General features: G+C 35.0%; 2 non-coding genes across 2 annotated transcripts; both read right to left on the reverse strand.

Moving 5' to 3' along the window:
• Positions 1-2,258: 2,258 nt before the first annotated feature.
• LOC126934607 (U6 spliceosomal RNA) lies at positions 2,259-2,365 on the reverse strand. Its single transcript, XR_007719059.1, has one exon. It is a non-coding gene; the product is annotated as a U6 spliceosomal RNA (small nuclear RNA).
• Positions 2,366-2,437: 72 nt separating this feature from the next.
• LOC126934618 (U6 spliceosomal RNA) lies at positions 2,438-2,543 on the reverse strand. Its single transcript, XR_007719069.1, has one exon. It is a non-coding gene; the product is annotated as a U6 spliceosomal RNA (small nuclear RNA).
• Between the last annotated feature and the right edge of the window lie 19,465 nt (positions 2,544-22,008).

The raw sequence follows: 22,008 nt of genomic DNA on the forward strand, positions 1-22,008 counted from the left end.
GCTAGCCATATATGAGTGTTTCCCCCTCATCCACACCAACATCTATTGTTTTTTGACTTTTTAGTAATGGCCATTCTTGAAGGAGTATAGTGCTATCTTACTGTACTTTTAATTTGCATTTTCCTGATGATTAATGATATTGATCATTTTTTCATATGTTTGTTGACCATTTACATTTATATAGCTTCTTTTGAGAGATGTCTGTTCATGTTCTTTGCCCACTTTTTCATGGGATTATTTGTTTTTTTCTTGCTGATTTGTCTGAGTTCCTTGTAGATTTTGGATATTAGTCCTTTGTTGGATGTGTAGTATGCAAATAGTTTCTCCATTCTGTGGGATGTCTGTTTACTCTGCTGATTATTCCTTTTGCTGGGCAGAAGCCTTATAGTTTAATTAGGTCCCATTTATTTAGTTTTGTTTTCATTGCTTTTGCTTTTGGGGTCTAAGTCATGAAGTATTTACATAGGCCAATGTCTGAAAGAGTTTTCCGAACTTTGTCTTCTAGAATTTTCATGGTTTCGGGTTGTATATTAAAGTATTTGATCCATCTTGAGTTGATTTTTATATAAAGTAAGAGATAGGGGTCCAATTTCATTCTTCTACATGAGGCTTGCCAGTTTTCCCAGTACCATTTATTAAATAGAATGCCCATTCCCCAATTTATGTTATTGTATGCTTCGTTGAAGATCAGTTATTCTGTAAGAACCTAGTAGAGTTTCAGGAGGTAAAACTCAAAAAACCACTGGAGCTCCCAAATGACTGGGACTCCAAAATGACTGACCACCCCTGGAGTTTTTATGTCTCAGACTTGTCTACACTGAGCCTCCAACTGTGTGTCAATTACAGTTCAGGACTTCCTGCCTGGCACTAGTTTCCACAGATTTTCAGCTCATGAGTAAAGGGAAGCTCAGATTTTCACCTGAAATTCTGATAATTTAGTCTGCTGAAATAAACTGACAATAGACAGATTAATACTAGAAAAGGCATAGAAATTTCCTATGTGCAAGTGCACAGGAGTAACACAAAATATGAGACTCAACAAGGGACCAGATGATTGAAGCTTAAACATCATCTTCATAAAGCAGAGGAAAGTGGAGGATATAGGCAATTTTTAGAAGAAGAATAAATTATTTTTAGGGGAGATGAATGGGCCTAAAGAACAAACAGAAGCTTGAGACAAAGTTCATCTGGGTTCTGAGTGTGGTGTCCACATCAGTCTTCCTTCCTGGAATATATATTGATTTCCTCTAATTAATGAAATATCTAAGGAAGGGTATCACAACAATTGGATATTTCCTGAAAGATTCAGTCTTTAGGCAGGTAGGGTAACTTCAGAGAAAGCCCTTCCTTTATTTGCTATTCCTCAAGTGCTTTGAAGTCCAAAGAGGCATGTTTTTGGGCATCATTTTTAAGTCCCCACTAAGGTTTCTGCTTCAGTAAGTTTTCATTGTCTCTGTTTTCCTGTTGGTCTCTCTAATTTGGGAGACAGGGATTTGTCCTATGACCTCATGTCTCTGATGGATCTAAGACAATATATTCAGTTTTAGTGTGTTCAGCTTTTTATTTGTTATTAGGATGAAATGGTGACTTCCAGTTTTTTTACATATGAGACTGGAAGCTGAAAGTCCCACTGTTGTTTTCAGAAATTTAATGATATGTCTGTGAAGGATTAGGACTTCTGGTTTTGGCCTCAGTCCAACAGAATAAACCCTTCCTCATTTTTGGCTTTATAGAACACAGCCTACCTACTTCTTCCCCATGTTGATAAATAAAATCTACATATGATATGCCCAAACAGTGTACTTGGAAACTTCCATATGATATGCCTGATCAGCATACATAGAAACTTCCATATGACATTGCCAATCAGAGAACATAGATTCTTCCATGTGATGTATCTGGGCAGTATACAGAGAATTCTACTATCTGACATACCCAACAAGTGTACATAGGACCTTCCACGTGGCATGCCCAACAGTATACCATCCATATAACATGCCCAGTTAGACACATAAATTTAGGTCAATAGTCTCATTTTCATGATAAGACTGTTGGGAAAGCACTTTAATAGGGAAAGAGGAATCCTGCTAGAATGTAATCAATCTAATCCTTCCTTCACAATCATGAACTCATATCTAATGAGCAATAGGTATGCAAGGAACAGAAACAGCAAAACAGAAAAGGCAAGGAAGTAGAACACAGACCTTGAAAAAAATGAATAAATCACACATTAAAAGATGTGTTTTATTATTATTATTTTAAATATGGAATGCTTCATGAATTTATGTGTCATCCTTGCGCAGGGGTTGTGCTAATCTTCTCTGTATCATTCCAATTTTAGTATATGTGCTGCCAAAGTGAGCACAAAAGATGTGTTTTTTTAAAAAAATAATCTACTTAGTCTCTTCACAGCTACACAAGAAGATATTGCCTTTAAAAAAAAATGGAATGCATCAAGAATTTACATGCCACCTTGTGCAGGGGTCATGCTGATCTTCTCTGTATCATTCCAACTTTAGTATATGTGCAGCTGAAGTGAGCACACATATTGCAGTTTTAAAGAAAAGTAGAATGATAAATTAAAAGGGGCAATGGAAGAATAAGAAAAAATTCTTAGAAATTAAAAGTATGTGATTATCAAAGAGAACTCAAAAGAACACTAAAGCATTAATAAAATAAAAATCTGTCAGAACAAAAAGAAAATGCCATATATTCACTCTAGCAAAATTTCAATCAAAACAGTAGAATGAAATATATTGTCTTTAAAGTTTTTAAAGTAAATTATTTTAACTAGCGTTCTGTATTTAAACTGAGTAACAATTAACCACAAGGAAAAAATTAAGAATTTTCTACATGCAGGATATCATAAAATTTACCTTTAATGCACTTATTTACCAAGAAAAAAATAATTGAGAATATGTCCTAGGAATAGTAAAATATAATCCAAATATATAATCAAAAAGATAAAAACAATAATGTATAATTATGAGAGGAGAGAAATGAAAGGAAGTTTAGAATACAAGGTGTGCAGTAGGCTTAGACAGCAATTCATTAAAAACACAAAGTGAAATTGTGTTCACATTAACAAATTATATATTTGAAAGCTGAATGAACTTAGTGCTATGGTGCAGGCATAGTATCTTTTTTTTTTTAAGTGGAAAAATGTAAACAAGGCATTGAAATTTCAGGAAAACCAAAAAGTTGTTTGAGTAATTGGAGGTCTGAATTCTGGGGGAAAAAAAAAAAAAAGTCAATTTTTTAACCTGGTAGTATTCAATCCATGCTAGAGCTAGCAAACAATTGGGAAGTGGAGAGGAAAATAAAGAGAGGTAAGGGAATGTGGTGCCACTGATATATTTTTTTTAAATTTTCTATGGCGGGAATTAAAGATACATTTTGTAGAAGTTGACGGATTAAGAAAAAGAAGTTGCATTGTATTACCTATCCTAAAGATAGAAGGCGATCCGAACATTCTAATATCAGTTGCCAAGACTACTGGAGCATAGGGAAGAGAGGTATTAGAAATGTAGGTGAGCTAGATTTTGTATTTCAAAGCAAGGAATCCATAGTTATTATTAGGTTTTGGCTAACCCAAAACACATATGGAAAAAATATATAGTATTTGGAGAGAAACAGTTGAAGATGTTTACCTCTAGGGAATGATAATTGGAAAGAACATAATAATTTTGTACCATCTGTTTGAGTTTGTTTTTCTTTTTTTTTTTAATCATGTGCATTTATTATTTACTGTAAAAGTCAGGGTCCTGTCATGAAGTGAAGGCATATTCAAATTGAGTAACCCATGGAGCATTTAATTAAGGGATTATTTATTATAATTTTGGTTTCTCCATCTCTACAAACAGTAGATAGTGTTCTATCCTGGCTTAGTAACAGTAGGGGCTATTACACCTCCTAGGTCTAAAGAATTGGAGGGAGTGGTCACCAGAACTGGGAATTATTATAAAAGCTACATGGATAGAGCAGCCTGACAAGAAGGTGGCATGTGCAAGAGAAATACAGCCAATCTATAGTGACATGGAAGAGAGGAAAGACACCAGTGGAATAATTACCCTGACTCCACTCTCCTTTCATGTTTTCATGTTTTGCAGGTTCCTCCCATGACTGACAGCTTAGAAGCCAGAGGTCAAAGGAGCCTATCAATCAATGCACTCCACGCAAATATGTCCAGGAAGCAGGATAGAACAAGGTATAAAAGGGTGGAACTCTATCTAGAGGAGCAAAATGAAGATATCTAATACATTGACATTAATACAATATGTACAATGTCATTATAATGTGTCAAATTTGCACAGAAAAATATAATCACAAAATAATCAATGTCATAGTCAACTATTGGTGGTGGTTTATGCCAGGTGCACTTTAGCTGATTAACTGGAGGATTTGAGTGAAAGTAGGTTTTTTTTTTTGTTTTGTTTTGTTTTGTTTTGTTTGTTTGTTTGTTTTTTGTTGAGAAAGCGAGAAGTTAAGGAAACATCTGAAGGGCAATGGGCAAGTGATGCCTGCAAGGTACTGGCAGAAGATAAATGGTATGTTATTTTAAGCCAATAGAAAGCTTAATCCTGTGAGGGAAACTCTGGGAAACGTACACCATATGAGTCAGAATTACTCCAAGAATGAGGGAGCTAGGACACTTAGCTTCCTGAACCACTGGGTGTGATCTGCCCCTATAGGCAAAGGACCTTCCTAGGATCTAGAAAAAAAGACTGAAGGCAGCTAAATGTAGATACTGGCCATTGGATGTTGGCCAAAGCAAAAGGAAGATCTGAAGGGTAAGGGAAGGACATTGCTGGTGTCTATACTTCTGGCCAATATGCCACAAGTACAAATGCACCAGTTACAGTGTTAAGCGTAACTGCTTGAATTTACAACCAGCTTTTGAGGATATCGATATGGAAAGTGTTCTTAAAAGTCTCATCTTATTGTCATGACAGCAAAGATAACTATATAATTATTATTTCTGTCAATTAAAAAAACTGTTTTGAAATTATTTGAGTCACATTTCGTTTTCATATTTTTAACAGTCTGTAATTTTAGAATAAACACTCTCAAATACATCATTTGCCATATTTTAACACATTGGAGTTACATAATCTGTGTATCAGTATACCAGAGTGAATTTGGTTTTGTGAAGACCTCAGAAGAAAAACTTACCTGCAATCTCCATGTCTAAACCGGAATAGGTGAAAATGTTCCCTTGATTAGGAAATGTGTAGCTCTGCTGTGTTTATATTTGTTTGTTTTAAATGCAGGCTCATGAATGTCTACTTATGTAAAACTGTACAGTTGAGTGCACTTCTGTATTACGACTTCTCTGTGCTCAGCTCAATCCCGGATAGGGCTGAGGAGCATGCTTGAGACTCATGCCATCACCCTCATGAGACAGCACATAAATGTATAACACGTTTATTCATGTCTCATAAGACCAAAGTTTGTTTAACACTTTTTTTTTTTTTACATGCTTAAATGTTTGTGCTCGGACTTTTAGGTTATGATACTGAGTTTTGATTGATTCTTTTCCTAGTGTTGCATTTTAAGAATGTGTTTTTTCAGATGAATTGAAAATCTTACCATTGTTTAGTTACTCAACTAATGTGTGTTGAATGCATACTATGTGGAGGAAACTGGTCTAGTGCTTGGGATTCCTCAGTGAACACAAATGATAAACATCCCTGATATGCTGCTTACGTTTAAGCAAGGAGGCTGAGTCAATAAATCATGAATATATATAATACATTAGAAGGTACTACATGCTGTAGAAAAGCAATGACATAAAGCAGAGGATATTGGAAATGTTAGCATCAGGGAGCAGGGTGTAGTATTAAAAGGTCAGAGTGGGCCTCATTGCAAAGGGTAGATTTGAGCAAAGACATCAGAGGTATAAGGAAATTAGGCATGTGAACATAGGAGGAAAAAATATTTTAGGCAGACATAATAAATAATTTAAAAACCGAAAGACAGGCTTGTATCTTTAAAAAGTGTTTATCTTCTGGTCAAAAGTGTCATTGTAGTTGTTTGTTGAGAGGAGACTGTGGGAAAGTGTGAGTGGAACCAGGGAAATCAGTTAAGAAGTAGTTTTGTTAATCCAAGAAAGAGATAGTGAGAACTTAATTTAAAATGAGTACTGTTCGCTAGGGGAAAAAAGAAATTCTAAAGAAAAATTTGCCCGTGGGCCAATTAAGTCGATCAGGCTTAATATGAAATAAGCATAAAGGCATCAGTTCATTTTCAGCTCACGGTGACCAGTTCGACTGGGGTTTCTAAAATGACAAGAGAGATTCAAATGCCTCAGCTGGCTTCCAAGTCAAGAAAGTATGACGGTGGCTGTTTCTTATTATGGTTCTCTTTTTAAGGTGATAAAAATCACCTAATTAGTATGACTTAAATAAAGGATTTTAAAAACTGACAGACTTCGTTTTGAAACAAATTAATTGAGTGTACAAAATGACTCTGCTCTTACCTAGTTTCTCAAGCTGAGAACCAAACTGCTAACGTGTATGGGAATATAGCACTTTGCTGGGATTTTTATTTTAATTTAAAAATTTTGAGTCTTTCTTGCTATTGTTGCTGTTTTGATATGTGCCCAACTTGCCAGTGTATGCTGTGGAAAGGCTAGGAAACATTTCAACCAAGTCCTTCATCAATGGGAAGGACTGCTTTGTACTGTACAATGGAAAATAAATTCTGCCTATCACCTGCTGTGGGATACTTATAAAAATTTACTAAGGATCCATTTACAGAGAAATTCCCAATACATTCTAAGAAGAATCCTATCAAAATGTAAAAGTAAAAATAAAAACTTCAACTAGATAAAAACACGTCTAAATAATTATTAAATCGAATCTGAAATCGTCTCAGTGATTTACAAAAGGATAATAATGCTCACAACACTTATTATAACTAAGACTTTGGCCAAATAGTATGTAAAAGAATAAGCATAAAAGTTTTCCTACTAAAAGGCAACAAAAATAAATGTTAAAATATTGAAACAAGGCATTATATTCAAAGACAAAATAAAACCTATTTAAAATAAGACAAACAAAAAAGAGAAAGAAAGAAGTTTTATAAATAAAAAATATTATTCAAAAACAAAACCCAAGATCCCATAGTAAATTGTTTTTTTTTTTTTTTTTTTTTTTTTTTTTTTTTTTGAGACGGAGTCTCACGCTGTTGCCCAGGCTGGAGTGCAGTGGCGCGATCTCGGCTCACTGCAAGCTCCGCCTCCCGGGTTCACGCCATTCTCCTGCCTCAGCCTCCTGGGTAGCTGGGACTACGGGCGCCCGCCACCGCGCCCGGCTAATTTTTTGTATTTTTAGTAGAGACGGGGTTTCACTGTGGTCTCGATCTCCTGACCTTGTGATCCGCCCGCCTCGGCCTCCCAAAGTGCTGGGATTACAGGCTTGAGCCACGCGCGCCCGGCCAGTAAATTGTTTAGCAGACAAATGAAGCACATAATGAAGCTCATACATCACCAAATAGCCTGACTAAAAAAAAAAGTAAAATAAAATAAATAATGGAGGGTATGTGTGTGCACATGAAAATACACAAAAAATTACAAAATTATAAATGAAAAAGGAATTACAATAACAAATATTGATGAATTTAATAACTATTTAGACATGTACTTTATACTTAAGCTAATATTTTTCAAAATCTGGATGACATGGATGATTTTCTAAGCACTATAGAAGTTTTCTTTGATAAAAATCCTGAAGCAGCCAGTAATTATGGAAGTAATTAAGAAAGTTGCTAAGTAATGAATCTTCTAGTCCCCAAAGTTCCAAGCCCATATAATTTCATGGAAAAAAATGTCATATTCTATTCAAAATAATTCACAAATATTCAGAAAGAACGTGCAAAATTCTTTTACAGGAGATAGTGTGGCACGTATTCCCAACCTTGACAATAAAAAAACCAGAGCAAAATCATCTGTGCTTATAGCCAGATAATCCATCAAAACAAACAAAAAAAGTAATAAATACACATAAAAGATGAGTCCAACCATAATATGTTATCCAAATCACCACACTTTACTGAAGGATATAAAATAAGAATTGAGTAAATGGAGAGACAAATCATCTTTCTATGGGAATCCTCACTACATTAAAGAAGTTGGTCCTTGTGAAATGAACTTATATTTTATTATAAAGTAGAGTAATTTTAGAAAATTACCCCAAATTACTGTGTGACTACTTATAACTACAAAGGGATGAGAATTGTCAGAAAATATTAGAAGAGAAGAATAGTAATGGTTAGAGATTGACTTTAAAAGATCAAAATATATTATAAAACCACAATAAATGTAAAGATATGCTTTTGATGCCATAATAAATAGGTGAATCAATGAATCAGAATTGAAAATGAAAATACAGATACTTAAATTTCTGTTTCTGTCAACTTTGCCATATAAAATAGATAACATTTAAAATTTGTGGTTAAAGAAATGGTGACAAGACTGTCAGCCTGGTATTTTGGGGGGTAAATACATTAAATTATTACTTTGTATATCATTACAAACTATATTTGAAATTGAAATAGATTAAATATAGCATCAAAACTTAAGCATATTAGAAAATACTTAGATAACTAATGAAAGATCTTTAGCTTCTAATCTATATGGGGAAAAACTAATAGATTTTGTAACATTAAAATAAAAATTTCCACGTGAAGAATAAATATACAAAGTAATTCAAAATGTAACAATCCCAGAACACATATCTGCTACATATTTAATAGAGGATTCATATTTTATTCTAATAGTTGCAATAATTTTTCCCCTAATCCTCCCCACATCCTTGGAGCAGATCTTCCTACTCAGTGTACTCTGGAGCTCTGATGTGTCATGATGGGTTTACCAGTAGACTGTGATATTGATTTCCCAGAATACTGAGCAGGGTCTGAAGTAGCCAACTGCAAAGAGTTTCATATTTTACCTCATAGTTTGTAAGAGTATTATGATTTCTTTGTGTGCCATTATGTGAAAAAGAGTAAGGAATATTGCAGGATTAGAAAATCCTGCTCAACGGCCGGGCGCGGTGGCTCACGCCTGTAATCCCAGCACTTTGAGAGGCCGAGGCGGGCGGATCACAAGGTCAGAAGATCGAGACCATCCTGGCTAACATGGTGAAACCCCGTCTCTACTAACATTACAAGAAAATTAGCCGGGCGAAGTGGCGGGCGCCTGTAGTCCCAGCTACGCGGGAGGCTGAGGCAGGAGAATGGCGTGAACCCGGGAGGCGGTGCTTGCAGTGAGCCGAGATCGCGCCCCTGCGCTCCAGCCTGGGCGACAGAGCGACACTCTGTCTTAAAAAAAAAAAAAAGAAAAGAAAAGAAAAGAAAATACTGCTCACAGCCTGCCATTTATAGCTCTAAAAAACATCTGATTTTGTTCCCTTGACCACAGATGACTGGGTTTGTGTCAACTTTTGAATCAAACTGAGCCAAAATAATATTATCTTTTTGTGGAAATTTGGAATTGAGAATTAGAGATTAATCCAAGCAAAAAACTTCAAGGACTCACAAGCTATAGGACTATTCAGAGTTGAAGCCAAAATGTATATCTTGGCAACCCCAACCGTACAAGAGATGAAGATTTGGTTTGTGAAGAAAGTGCAATATTCTGGATCCAGACTGCCTAGTTCTGAATCTCATCTCTACCACTTATGACTGGTATAACCTTAAATAAAAAACTTGTTTCCTCATCTTTGGGGATCCTAATAGTTCCTACCTCATAGGACAGTTGTGAGGATTAAATAAATTGCTTTATGAAAAGAATGTAAATGTGCCTAACAACACTTTTAACCATGATATAAGTATTCCTACTATAATGTTGTTATTATTACCATTGTAGGTGGAGGAACAAAAACTTGCCAAGAAAATTAATCTTCAGAGAGAAAACGTGGAAAAACATACACAAAAAGGGATTCTTACACTGAGAGAGAGGTTTCTTGAAGTCTTGTAAGTTCTGCTATGTGGCCAGTGAAGAAATAGGATAATGCATTGAATGTATCACTATAATAACAACTTCTTCTTTTTCTACCATCTACAGAAAACTTCTTTGAGCCAAATTGAATAGAATTTCTATTTCTTGCATTGGAGAAAGCTGGTAATTTTTACAAATCAATTTTAAAAAGATGAGCCCTCTGCCCACCCCAAATGTACATACTTAGCAAAAGGAGGACAATATAGATACAGGTTAATAATATTTAATGAAAGCAATGAGAAATAAAAATGCCATCTTACTTTTTAAATATCAAATTGGAAAACAATCTACAGACTAACACTTATGTTGATTAGGGGATAGGGAAATTAGCCTGCACATGTAGCGTTTTCTCACCAGATAATTCCACTTTTGAGGAATCACTCCAGAGAAATAAGATGCTCAGAAGAGGCTAAACGAGAATAGTCCCTACAGTATCATTTATAAAGTAAAACAACAAATTGAATATTTAAAACCATTGAATTAAAAAATTGTGATGTATTCTGTGAATATTTTGCAGCTTTAAATATGAGACTCTGATTTGTAAATAATTTAGTATACTTTCAAAGGCAAACCTGATCTTAGAAGACCCTATGAAAAATAGATTTCTCTAAACTGTCTGTGAATACATATGTGCAAACACACACAGACACATAAATGAATACACATGCATACGTATGACTATCAAATATATATTTAAACATATACATAACATATCTACATATACATACATATATGTGGGTATGTGGGTGTTTGTACATTATGTGTATTTACATAGAGAATAATTTTGTAAAAGCATATACCAGGGGTTGGTAAACTACTTCTTTTAGTCTAAATCCAGCCCACTACCTGATTTTGCAAATATTGGAACACAGTCATATTCATTTGTTTATGTATTATCTTCAGTTGCTTTCATGCTACAGTGGCAAAGTTAAGTTGTTGAGACAGAGATTGCATGCCTGCAAAACAGTAAAATATTTACTATCTGGACCTTTGGCAAACAGAAAATGCCAACCTGTATTATAAAACCAGAATGTTGTGACTATGGTGATGGGATTTCAAATGATTAAATTCTTTTCTTTTTTCTTATGTATAACACAATTTATATGTAGATAATTTTCTTGGATAATAACTTTTAAAAATGAATAATAACTAGCTAACTATCATTCATTTAGAATGAGAAAGACTGCTATAATTTAATTTTTACAAAATCGAAAAAATTTCTACTTGGTTTTATGCATGTACTAATTCACAATGAAAATGTGTTTTGGAGTTTTATAACCATATGTGTCATGTAAACAGCTGCAGCAGCAACAACAAAACTGTAGTTCTAGCTTCATGTGTTTAATAGAAGTACCATTTGCAAAAAATTCATGGAGATGATGTGTTTTTGAGGAACAGAACATATATTATCTCAGTTTTATTTAAAAATATTTTTGTTTTCAAAATATCGGACTGTCTTAATGCTTGTGATAGAGAGTTGCCTCCGAGGTCAAGATGTTTTTGAGATTGCTATCTATAGAAGATTTTCTTTTGAAGAGATCTGGATTTTATGCAGACACCAAAAGATCTGAGATGGCAACTTGAAGAGTTTTATATTATAGCATTGCCTGGCAAGAGAAAATAGATACTAGCCAAGAATAGCATCTGGTTGATTTGGGCTAGATTATGCTTGTTAGTTACATCAATTACTCTTGTTCCAAATCCTTTCCTAAGTGGTCATGCTGTCTTTTCTTAAATTCCTAAGGGAAGCTCTCCAATGGTAAGAAGATGGACTGACAGCCTAATGTTCCATACGGTTATTATATTCTGCATTATGAACAATGGTAGGCAGATTGCAATAATCTCATGTGAGTTTTGAGAGTGATTTCGTTTTTCTGAGGGTATTGAGTTTGAGAATTGAGGAGGGGAGGATCAATCCCTGGGGCTGGAGTTAATCACAGTCTAAAGTGTTCATGATCATTAAGATGTAGTCAGTGCATAGGGGAAAAATGTGTTGTCATTCCAGAATGTAAAATTAAGATCACTTTTTCAGAGTTATTATTAAGTCAACACTTAATGGGTAAAAGTTTCTAGCACCCATTATAAACCACTAGCATACCACCTTGATTTAATGATAATCAGTGAATTATTTCATATAAATAGAGATTGCAGTTACAGTAAAAAGAGCAAATATGTTAAAAAAAAAAAAGGTTCTGGGAAGGAACAAATAATATTTTATATGTCAAATTGTATTGAGGGAGAGACGCTGAATCTCATAAAAATAAGCAATACAGTCATTGTAGGCCTAAGTTGGAAAACAGATTTCGTTTCTAAATACAATCTGTTGAGAAGCAGTGTTCAGTTGGCAGAGGGTATTGGAGATGATTGTCAGGCTCCTCCAGGCTCACTGAGAAAGCATGCCCCAATTGATTAGTGATACTTCCAGAGTGTACGGGGAGGGATTGTACATGAACTACGTCTTTGCTAACTTTCCATAGAGGTAAAATTTGCAATGAGTCAAAGAGAATGTCCATGGCCTAGATTATATGAATCTCTTAGGTCTAGCCTCACTCTTCAACCAACTTGTTTTCTTTGCTCCACAAGCAATCATGTGACTAATGTTGGCTTCTCGGGTACTAACTTGCTTGGAGAAATGATACTAAAGGAAGAAAATATGAGTGTTCTGTTCCACAAAAACAAATCAGCCACCTACCCACCCCATCCGCAAAATTTAAAGAATAAAATTAATCAGGGTGTTCACTGCTCTCATGGATCAGAGGACAATTTTTAATAATTCTGTTTGGTCCTAACTTGGTCAGGTAATGAAGCTTTTTTTCTCTTCATCCAACTATCCAGATGAGAAGTGGACTGATGGCCAGTGCATTTCTTCCTTCAAACTTTCATTGTGGCTCAAATGTGGATAAAAGTGTTTTGACATTGACTCATAGCCTCCAATTACTCCCTCCAACACGGGACCAGAGGAGCAACCTAAGACAGGTCCATCCTGATACTAAAGAAATGAAAACCTTACCACAGGGTCATTGGCCAATGATGCTTTCAGGGAAAGATTTTTATCAAAAGGGGGAAATGTGAAAGTTGTCAGAATAAAAATGGAGTCACTTGTGTTAACAACAACAGCCCTGACAAATAGAGTAAGAAAAGGTCATGAAGAAAGGGTTCTCATGCATAAGCACAATAACAGGAACTATCACAAAAAACTCTACTGAAACCACAACGTTGCACAAAGACAACTGCAACTTTACACAAAAAAAGTACTTCTGCAAGGAAGCTGGGCATGGTTGTTCGTACTGTAGACTTTGGGAAGTTGAGGTGAGAAGATCACTTGAGCCCAGGAATTTGAGACCAGCCTGAGCAACAAAATGAGAACCTGTCTCAAAACAAACAAACAAACAAACAAAAAACTTTTGTGAGGACATCTGTTCAGCCACTGTCTTTACAGCTTCAAACTGGCATTACTCTTGTTATTGACCCTTATAGCCAAGGATATTTATCTCAAAATAATTATTTAATTCTTCTATTTTTTGTCTTTGTTTATCTCCCTGAATATGCACATAGTTTATTATGGCACATGTATTCTCATTGCAATGACCTATTTTGTAAAAATATTCTTTTCTTTTAGAGACTCGGTCTCTGTTATTAAGGTTAACATTCCTAACTTCTTAATACCTAAAACTGTTAGGTATTTCTTTTGACCTAAGATTTACATGAAGCAATTAATGAGGCACTAAAGGGCACCATGAAACAAGAAATAGTGGGGATATCTGCACATCTGCATTACATTAACAGTCTCATTTATGCCTTTTTCTTTGGTGTAAACTTGTCTAGCTTTGGTCTCTTTCCCAAAGGTCCAGCAGGCTAACCATGAACAACGGTGTCTGAAGCATGGTCAGTTCGGTAGCATCATTCAGAGTTCACACTGGCTGGCTGCTCTGATAAGACTCTGCTTGGTAGCCTGTAGTATTTCAGTAAAAGCCTACCATGACCTTCAGCCCCCAGCACAGTACTCTCTCAATAAGTACTTTCTGGTGGACATGTATTTGTTGTATAATATAGCTTATGTAGATAAAGAAGATCTAGGATGTGTGTGATCAGTAAGTTTTTCTTTATAATAAAGTGGGGTTTTTTTTTTTTGCTTTCTAATTTTCTATTATCACTCCACTGATGTGGAAGACGGAAGAGACAGTGTTCCCTCTCCATCATTGGTCTTTCTTTGTTTTTTCCCTTGTGATCAAGATGTGTCCATCCTTGTAGCTAAGGCCAGCTTAATTGCCAGAAGAGTTTTGCTTATGATTGTAGAATGCAGAACTGGACGGGATCTTAGAGACTGCTTAGGTTCCTCCCTTCATGTTTTTTTTTTTTTTTTTTTTTTAAGAAAGAACTTAAAAATTGAGGGCTTTGCTCATGGCCACTTAGATTCCTATTTTCACAGCTGGAACATATACATAGCTCTGATTTCCAGTTTGATACTCATTCGATTACACTGCCACTGGTTTCCAAGTGAAATTTAAGCTTATTTCAGTCTTTTCAAAATTCTTGCAGTTGATCAGCCATAATTTTATTCCTTCAGTTTGAAGCAGCTTATTGCTTCATGTTTGAGAGGAAGTCACTATTTCATCCTGAAGATGGTTCTTTTGTAATGGTAGGCTAACAAACTTTTCTGTTGGAGTTTAGGAAGTGCTTGTGAAAGAGGGGTGCTGTGTGCCATAAATATAAATGGTTATATTCTACTAAAACAAGCTATAGCATATCACATCTGATATTTTTCGTGAGTTTGCATATAGATAGTATGAATTAGGAAATGCACTTTTTTTGAACTCTACAGCTGTTCATAAAATTGTCACAGAAATTTGCATTTAAAATATACATATAGGGAATTTGCACACATTTATGGAGCTCTCTGAGTCCTTAAGGGGTAGAATTTAATACCTGCCTGCAAATACTTGGTTATATGCTAGCAAAAGAATGGATAGCTGATATATGTGAGCCTTACTTAATTTGGGCTGCATGAGCTTTAATAATGGACAGGTCCTTGGAATTGATGTAATAATTCTAAAAATACAGGATAATATTATACTTTTTTTCTTACAATATAGCAAAGCTAATAACATATTATTGGGTTAAGGCGATTTCTATGACTTCACAGTTTTAAAAATCAAAAGTTAAATGAAAGGTCAGCAAATGTATAAAATGGAATTGTTTAAAATAAATTATTTACATAAGGCATCTGGATTTAAATCAGCTTTTGTAGGCTGTGGACTTTTGCATGTTTAAAACTTCTGGAACTGACTGCATTATTCCAAAGTGAGTTTGACTTTAAATAGTTAATTTCATTGCATTCGCATGGCTATAAAGATGGAAACAATACAAACTAAGGAATATAAGAGCGAGAAGAGATGAAGGAAAAGTAACTGTTAAAAAACTACCTAATGGGTACTATGCTTACTACCTAGGTGAGGGACTCATTCGTACTCCAAACCTCAGTATTATGCAATGTAGCTTTGTAACAATATGGCATACATACCCCTGATTCTAAAATAAAAGTTGAAAATAAATAAAGAAATAGTTAATTTTTGCTAGAAATTTATTTTGTATTCTAAAAGTAGAGCATACTTATTGTGGATAATTTAGAAAATACAAAAATATACTAAAATTTAAAAAAGAATGTTCTTGCAATTCCACTATCCAGAGATAATTTTCATAAACACTTTTGTGTATCTTTTCTGGATAAAAGTTTCAGTGAGAATATAAACTTCCAAAACTTCATTGTTAAAAGTTATGTTGTATTATATTGAATCAATAAGCCATGGTTAAATGTTTTCTTCTTTTGGAGCATTTAGAATGTTTCTGTTTTTCACTGGTATTAACAATTTTGATAAACATTTTTATTCTTGTTCATTTGCACACCCTTTTAATTATTTGCTTAGGATAGATTACCAGAATTGGATTGTTTAGATTAAAAGCTTTCTGTATTAATAAATCGTTGGATAAACATTATATATTACCCTCTAAAAAGACTATGTCAAATGTACCAAAGATGCTTTCTTCCTCTACATGACCTAAAACTCTGAATACCTGCTCACATCTTTGCTGATGTGATAGAAAAAACGGTAACCATGAAGTTTGACTTTTTGTTTTAAATTACTCATAATTTATATTTTTTGTTAAAATTTTTTGTTAAAATATTTTAAAAATTCAAAATGCAGAGTATTTAAAACTAATATTTAAATTAAAAAATCAAAATTTAGAGATTAGTATTCAAAATCTATAAGGAACTCCAACAACTGAATAGCAGAGAAAACAAACTGATTTTAAAATGGTCTAAGGCAGTGGTCCTAACCTTTTTGGCACTAGGGACTGGTTTTGTGGAAGACAATTTTTTCATGAATGGGGTGGAGAGAGGAATGGTTTCAGGATGAAACTGTTCCATCTCAGATCATCAGACATCAGTTAGATTCTCATAAGGAGCGTACAACCCAGTTTCCTTGCAAGCGCAGTTCACAGTAGGGTCCACATTCCTATGAGAATCTAACAACAGGGCTGATCTGACAGGAAGCAGAGTTCAGGTAGTAATGTTCCTTCACCTGCTGCTCACCTCCTGCTGTGTGGCCCAGTTTCTAACAGGTCTCGGACCAGTCCTGTTTGCAGCCTGGAGATTGGTGACCCCTGGGCTCAGGAACTGAATGGACTTTTCTCTAAGGAAGACTACAAATGGCCAGCAGGTGTATTAAAAAATGGAAATATCACTAATTATTAGGGAAATATAAATCAAAACCACAATGAAATACCACTTCATTCCTGTTTTGATGCCTATTACCAAATATTTTTTCAAAAGGTAACTGCTGGTGAAGATGTGGAGAAGTTAAAACCCTTGAACACTGTTAGTGGAAATGTAAATTGATGCAACCAACATGGAAAACAGTAGGGAGGTCCTTCAAAAACTTAAACACAGAAATACTATATGATCCAGCAATCCCACTTCTGGATACATATCCAAAGGAAATGAAATCGATATCTTGAAGAAATACCTGCACTATCATGTTCATTTCAGCATTATTCACACTAACCAAGACATGTAAGCGTTCTAAATGTCCATCAGTAGTTGAATTAATAAAGAAAGTGTGATATATAAACACAAAGAAATATAATTTAGAGGGAAATCCTGCCATTTGCAAAAACATGGATGAATCTGGAAGACATTATGCTAAGTAAAATAAGCCAAACACAGATGGACTAATAATACTACATGGTATCACTCATACGAGGAAACTAACATAGTCAAACCCATAAAAAGAGAATGAAATTGTGGTTGCCAGGAGCTAGGGGAAGGGAGAAATGAAGATATATTAGTCAAAACCTATACAGTTTTGGTTATAAAAGATGGATAAGTCCCAGAGATCTACTGTGAAGCACAGCGCTTATAATTAGCAATACTATTTTGCACACTTAAAAATTTGCCATGAAGGTGGATCTCACATTAAGTGTTTTTATCACAAATGATAAGATGACAAGAGAAAACTTTTAAAGGTGATGGATAGGATTATGTATACATTGTGGTGATGGTTTCATAGATGTTTACTTATCTCCAAACTCATCAAGTAGTATACATCAAATTGGTATTGCTTTTTGTATGTCAATCATATATAAAGTTGTTTATAAATGTATAGAAATTAGAATGACAATATTTATGTGATAAAAATAGAAAAGTTATCAGTTATTTTGGTTATAGTTGTGCAGTCATATCTGTTTGTGTATATGTGTACATGACATCAAATCTTACATATAAAGCTCATGTTTCCCTTGTTCTCTTAAATCCTATTTCTCCACTTTCCTCTCCAGACACAACCACACGTCACAGATTTGCTGTACATCATTCCAGTCCATATTTTAACTCCAGGTGGTTTTTTTTAAACATTAGATTTTAAATAATGAGCATGTGTCTAAATGACAAAACTCTAAGTTTTACTAGATTTTTTGGTATTAATGCTTCTTATATCCAAATTTTTTATTTTTCATTAAGTGAGATTTCATCCTTAGGTAGTTCTGTTAGAGAGGAAGAGCTCAGTTAGAAAATGGAGTTTAGGCTCAAGGTTGAATGAAAAAGATGACTTAGATAGTTCAGGCTTGTTTTAACTGTGTTTTACCCTGAAGTAGCAAACAAGAAGTGCAAAGAATACAAATAAGGCAAGAATCTAAGTGGATAGATGCAGCACCCCATTTTCTTTTTCATATTTCACACAGGCTTTTCCTAAGTTCAGTGCTCTTTAATAGCCCACGTGGAATGAAATGCTCTCCAGAGAGACAGATCATAGAAAGCCTGAATTCCTTGCTGTTTTTATTCTGAAAATCATCAGCACGCAAAAAACTTTGCCATTATTTTGGGGTACCCTACATCCATCTTTGCATGTTCCTCAATAAGATAATCCCAACTTTATTTGAGTTGACAATGTTTCAGGTTAAACATACCCTTTCAGTCTCCTTTGATGTTATACATGAAACAACTTTAGCTCATGGGAGTGGGGAAGACAAAATTTACTTGGGGGGCTTTGGGAAAAGTCTTTATAAAAAGTGTTTGATTCAGCTGCTGTGTATCTCTTGGTCCTGGACTTTTGGCAGGCATCTGATAGCATAAGAAGAACAGGGGTCACAACCTAAGGATACCATATTGAGAAGCTAGAAGTATTTCCAGATTTCTTTTGTGTAAGAGAAGTTAAAAAAAGATGCTTTGGGAGGGGGGATGTAAAAAGAAGTAAAAAATAAGAGAGGAGAGGAAGGGAGGGAGCAGGAGACAGGGAAAGGAAGGAGAGAGACAGAGACTAATTTGGATAAACCACTATCTTGGGAGATATCTGTTACTAGCAAGTGAATGCAATTTCTAATTGGGACAGCCATATAAATTAGTAATTCTACAACTGAGGGAATACCACTCAGAGTGGTCACACCACCCACAAGGAATGTCTCTTTTCCTCTAACTTTTATTTTACTAGCCCTGCTGGAAGGAAGGTCCCCTTGCCTGCATTTATGCTGCAGGGCCCAGGTGTTTTACTGGAACTTGTATCCAGCAGCTTTCTGTGAACAATGTGACTCCTATCCAGCATAGAATATCCTGGACTGGAATGTTTGAGTGATTGCAGGCCTGGACATGTCTTTACTTAGACTAATTACTTGAACAATCTGAACAACTTATTAAGTAGGTATTGAATAATTGTAGCTTCAAAAATTACTTTCATAAACATTATTATGTACTTCATTCAATATTTTCTTACAACCAGTGTTGTGGCTGAAACGTCTGTTTCCAGTCTGATTTGGAGCTTATGAAAGTTATTTAGCCTTTTTCATCATCCTTGTTATTTTGAAGTTTTGAAGTTTTGTTATAATGTTTCTAGGTATATATACATATATATTTTTCATTACAAATGAATGAATGAGTTTTCAATTCATTCATACATATGTATATATACCTAGGTATGTATACCTGGGGGTGTGTGTGTATACACACACACGCATTATATGTGTGTGTGTTTCTTACATTTTGTGGCCGATTTTGTAGGTCATACATATTTCTTTAATGCTTGGACATTTTATTCATAATTTCTTTCTGTGTTTTCTTTCTATTCATTCCCTATTTTCTTCATCGAAACTTCTAAAGTGAGTTTCACTGTCTTTTAATTTTTCTTTCTTATATCCCATGACTTTTTCCTACATCACAGAATTCAGAAGAATTCCTTGGCCTTCTCCTCCATTTGATTAATGAGTTCTCAAATGTACATATTCACCCATTGAGTCCAACTGTTGAATTTATTTCCAAGTCTCATATTTTCATTGCCAAGACGTGTAATCTGTATTTCTAAGATAATTTCTTGTGTAACGGCTGTGCTGTCCTCTCCTACACTTCTGAGCTTTTTTCAATTATACTAATCTTTAAATCTCCTTTTGCTTTTTCTCTTCAGTCACCCTTTCTTCTCAGCCGCTATTACTATTAATTTTCAAGAGCGGTATCATTCTTTCCTGATGCCTTGTGTAACATAGTTGATATTTCCTGTGTGTGCTCATTTTATATTTAGTGTTCCCAAGTGGCCTGATTGTCTTATTGGTCTGGTTGACAGCAGTCTGCATGCAATAAGGAGGGAGCAGATCTGCTCAGCAGATGAGGTCGGGGTTTCCCAGTTATATTACTTTTCTATTGCTGTGTAATCAATTATCACAAATTTAATGGCTTCAAACAATACCCATAATTACTTCTCAGTTCTTTAGGACAGAAATCCACATCAGCTCGACCAGGTTTTTTGCTCAAGGTCTCACAAGACCAAACTCAACGAGTCATCTGGGTTTGGCTTTTATGTTTAGGCTCAGGGGAAGCATTGGCTTCAAACTAATTCAGGTTGTTGTAGGATGTGCTTCCTGTGACTATAGGTCTAAGGTTTTTGTTTCAGAGATTCTCACATGCTTTCTCACAAAGCCTTTTCTACCTTCAAATTAAGAAGGGGGTGTGTGTGAGTCTTTTTCACATCTTTCTAGCTTGCCTTTCTCTTGCCAGTCAGGGAAGTGTGATTACACTTAGCCTTCTGTGGATAATCTAGGATAATCTCCCAATTTTAAGGTCAATTGTGCTATGTCACCCATATGTACAGCCGCACAGTTTAAATTGCAAAAATGCAACCAGTCCAAATGTCCGTCAGTCAATGAGTGGATAAAGAAAATGTGGTATATGTATACCGTGGAATACTACTCAGCCATAAAAAGGAATGAAGTAATGGCATTCACAGCAGCTTGGATGGAACTGGAGGCTATTATTCTAAGCGAAGCAACTTAGGAATGGAAAACCAAACATTATTATGTTCTCACTCATATGTAGGACCTAAGCTATGAGGACGCAAAGATATAAGAATGATACATTGGACTTTGAGAACTCGGGAGAAAGGGCAAGGGGGTGGCAAGGGATAAAAGACTACACATAAGGTATAGTGTACACTGCTAGAGTGATGGGTGCACCACATTCTCAGAAATCAACACTAAAGAACTTATTCATGTAACCAAATACCACCTGTTCTCCAAAAATCTACTGAAATGAAAAATTAATTTTTTAAAAAAGTCGTGATGTGTAACATAACACGATCACAGGAGTGATATTCTATCATATCACACGTTCTGGTGGTGAGTGTGGAATATTGGGGCCATTTTTAGAATTTCTAATGACCAAAGCAGAGCACCCATGGTCATTATTGCTCTGTGAGATAGATGCCTCTGCTTCCTGCTTCTTGGAACAAGGGGAGTGGGAGGAAGGGGAGATGGATCCTCACCCAATTGTATTAATACGATATCCAAACTAATAGCTAGATTTTGGGTTGCTCTAAGATTATCTTCAGCTGTCCATCACCTTCAAGGTTATAGAATTCCAGAAAACTCACCCACCATTTGTATTCATTCATTTCCATGCAAGTTTTGTACTTCAGTTTTTTTTCTCTTTCAACTTAACTCTATATGGTTTCTCTCTTTAAGAGATTTATTATAATTTTGGCCCACAGATGGCAACTTCATCTTCAGTATTCATATGCAACATCTCTTGTCAGAATGATCATCAGCTTCCATGTGGCAAGTGAGTAATTTTCTATCATGAATCCATTTGATTTCCCACAATCCATTCTACAGAGTTGACCATCTCTTCCCCTTAAAATACTCTTCTCTCTCAGCTTTCTTTTAACCTCCTTGGCTATCTTTCTCAATTTCTTTTTCTGTTTCTATCTTTACTTAAATTCTAAATGTTGGAACAGGCATCTCAGTCTCCATTCTGGAATATCTTCTTGTATCATTTCCCTCCTTGGTGATTGCTTTTCATGTCTGTAAATATGAAATATATGCTGATGATATAGACATTTTCATCTTCACTGCACAGCTCTTCCTTATATTTAAGTCATATATTTCAGTTGTCAACTCATTAGGCATTATATTAGTCTGTTCTGGCTGTTGTAACAAAATACCTAAGACTGGCAATTTTTAAATTACAAGAATTC

The sequence above is a fragment of the Macaca thibetana genome, chromosome 13 (assembly GCF_024542745.1).
Source record: "Macaca thibetana thibetana isolate TM-01 chromosome 13, ASM2454274v1, whole genome shotgun sequence".
NCBI classification, from domain to species: domain Eukaryota; kingdom Metazoa; phylum Chordata; class Mammalia; order Primates; family Cercopithecidae; genus Macaca; species Macaca thibetana.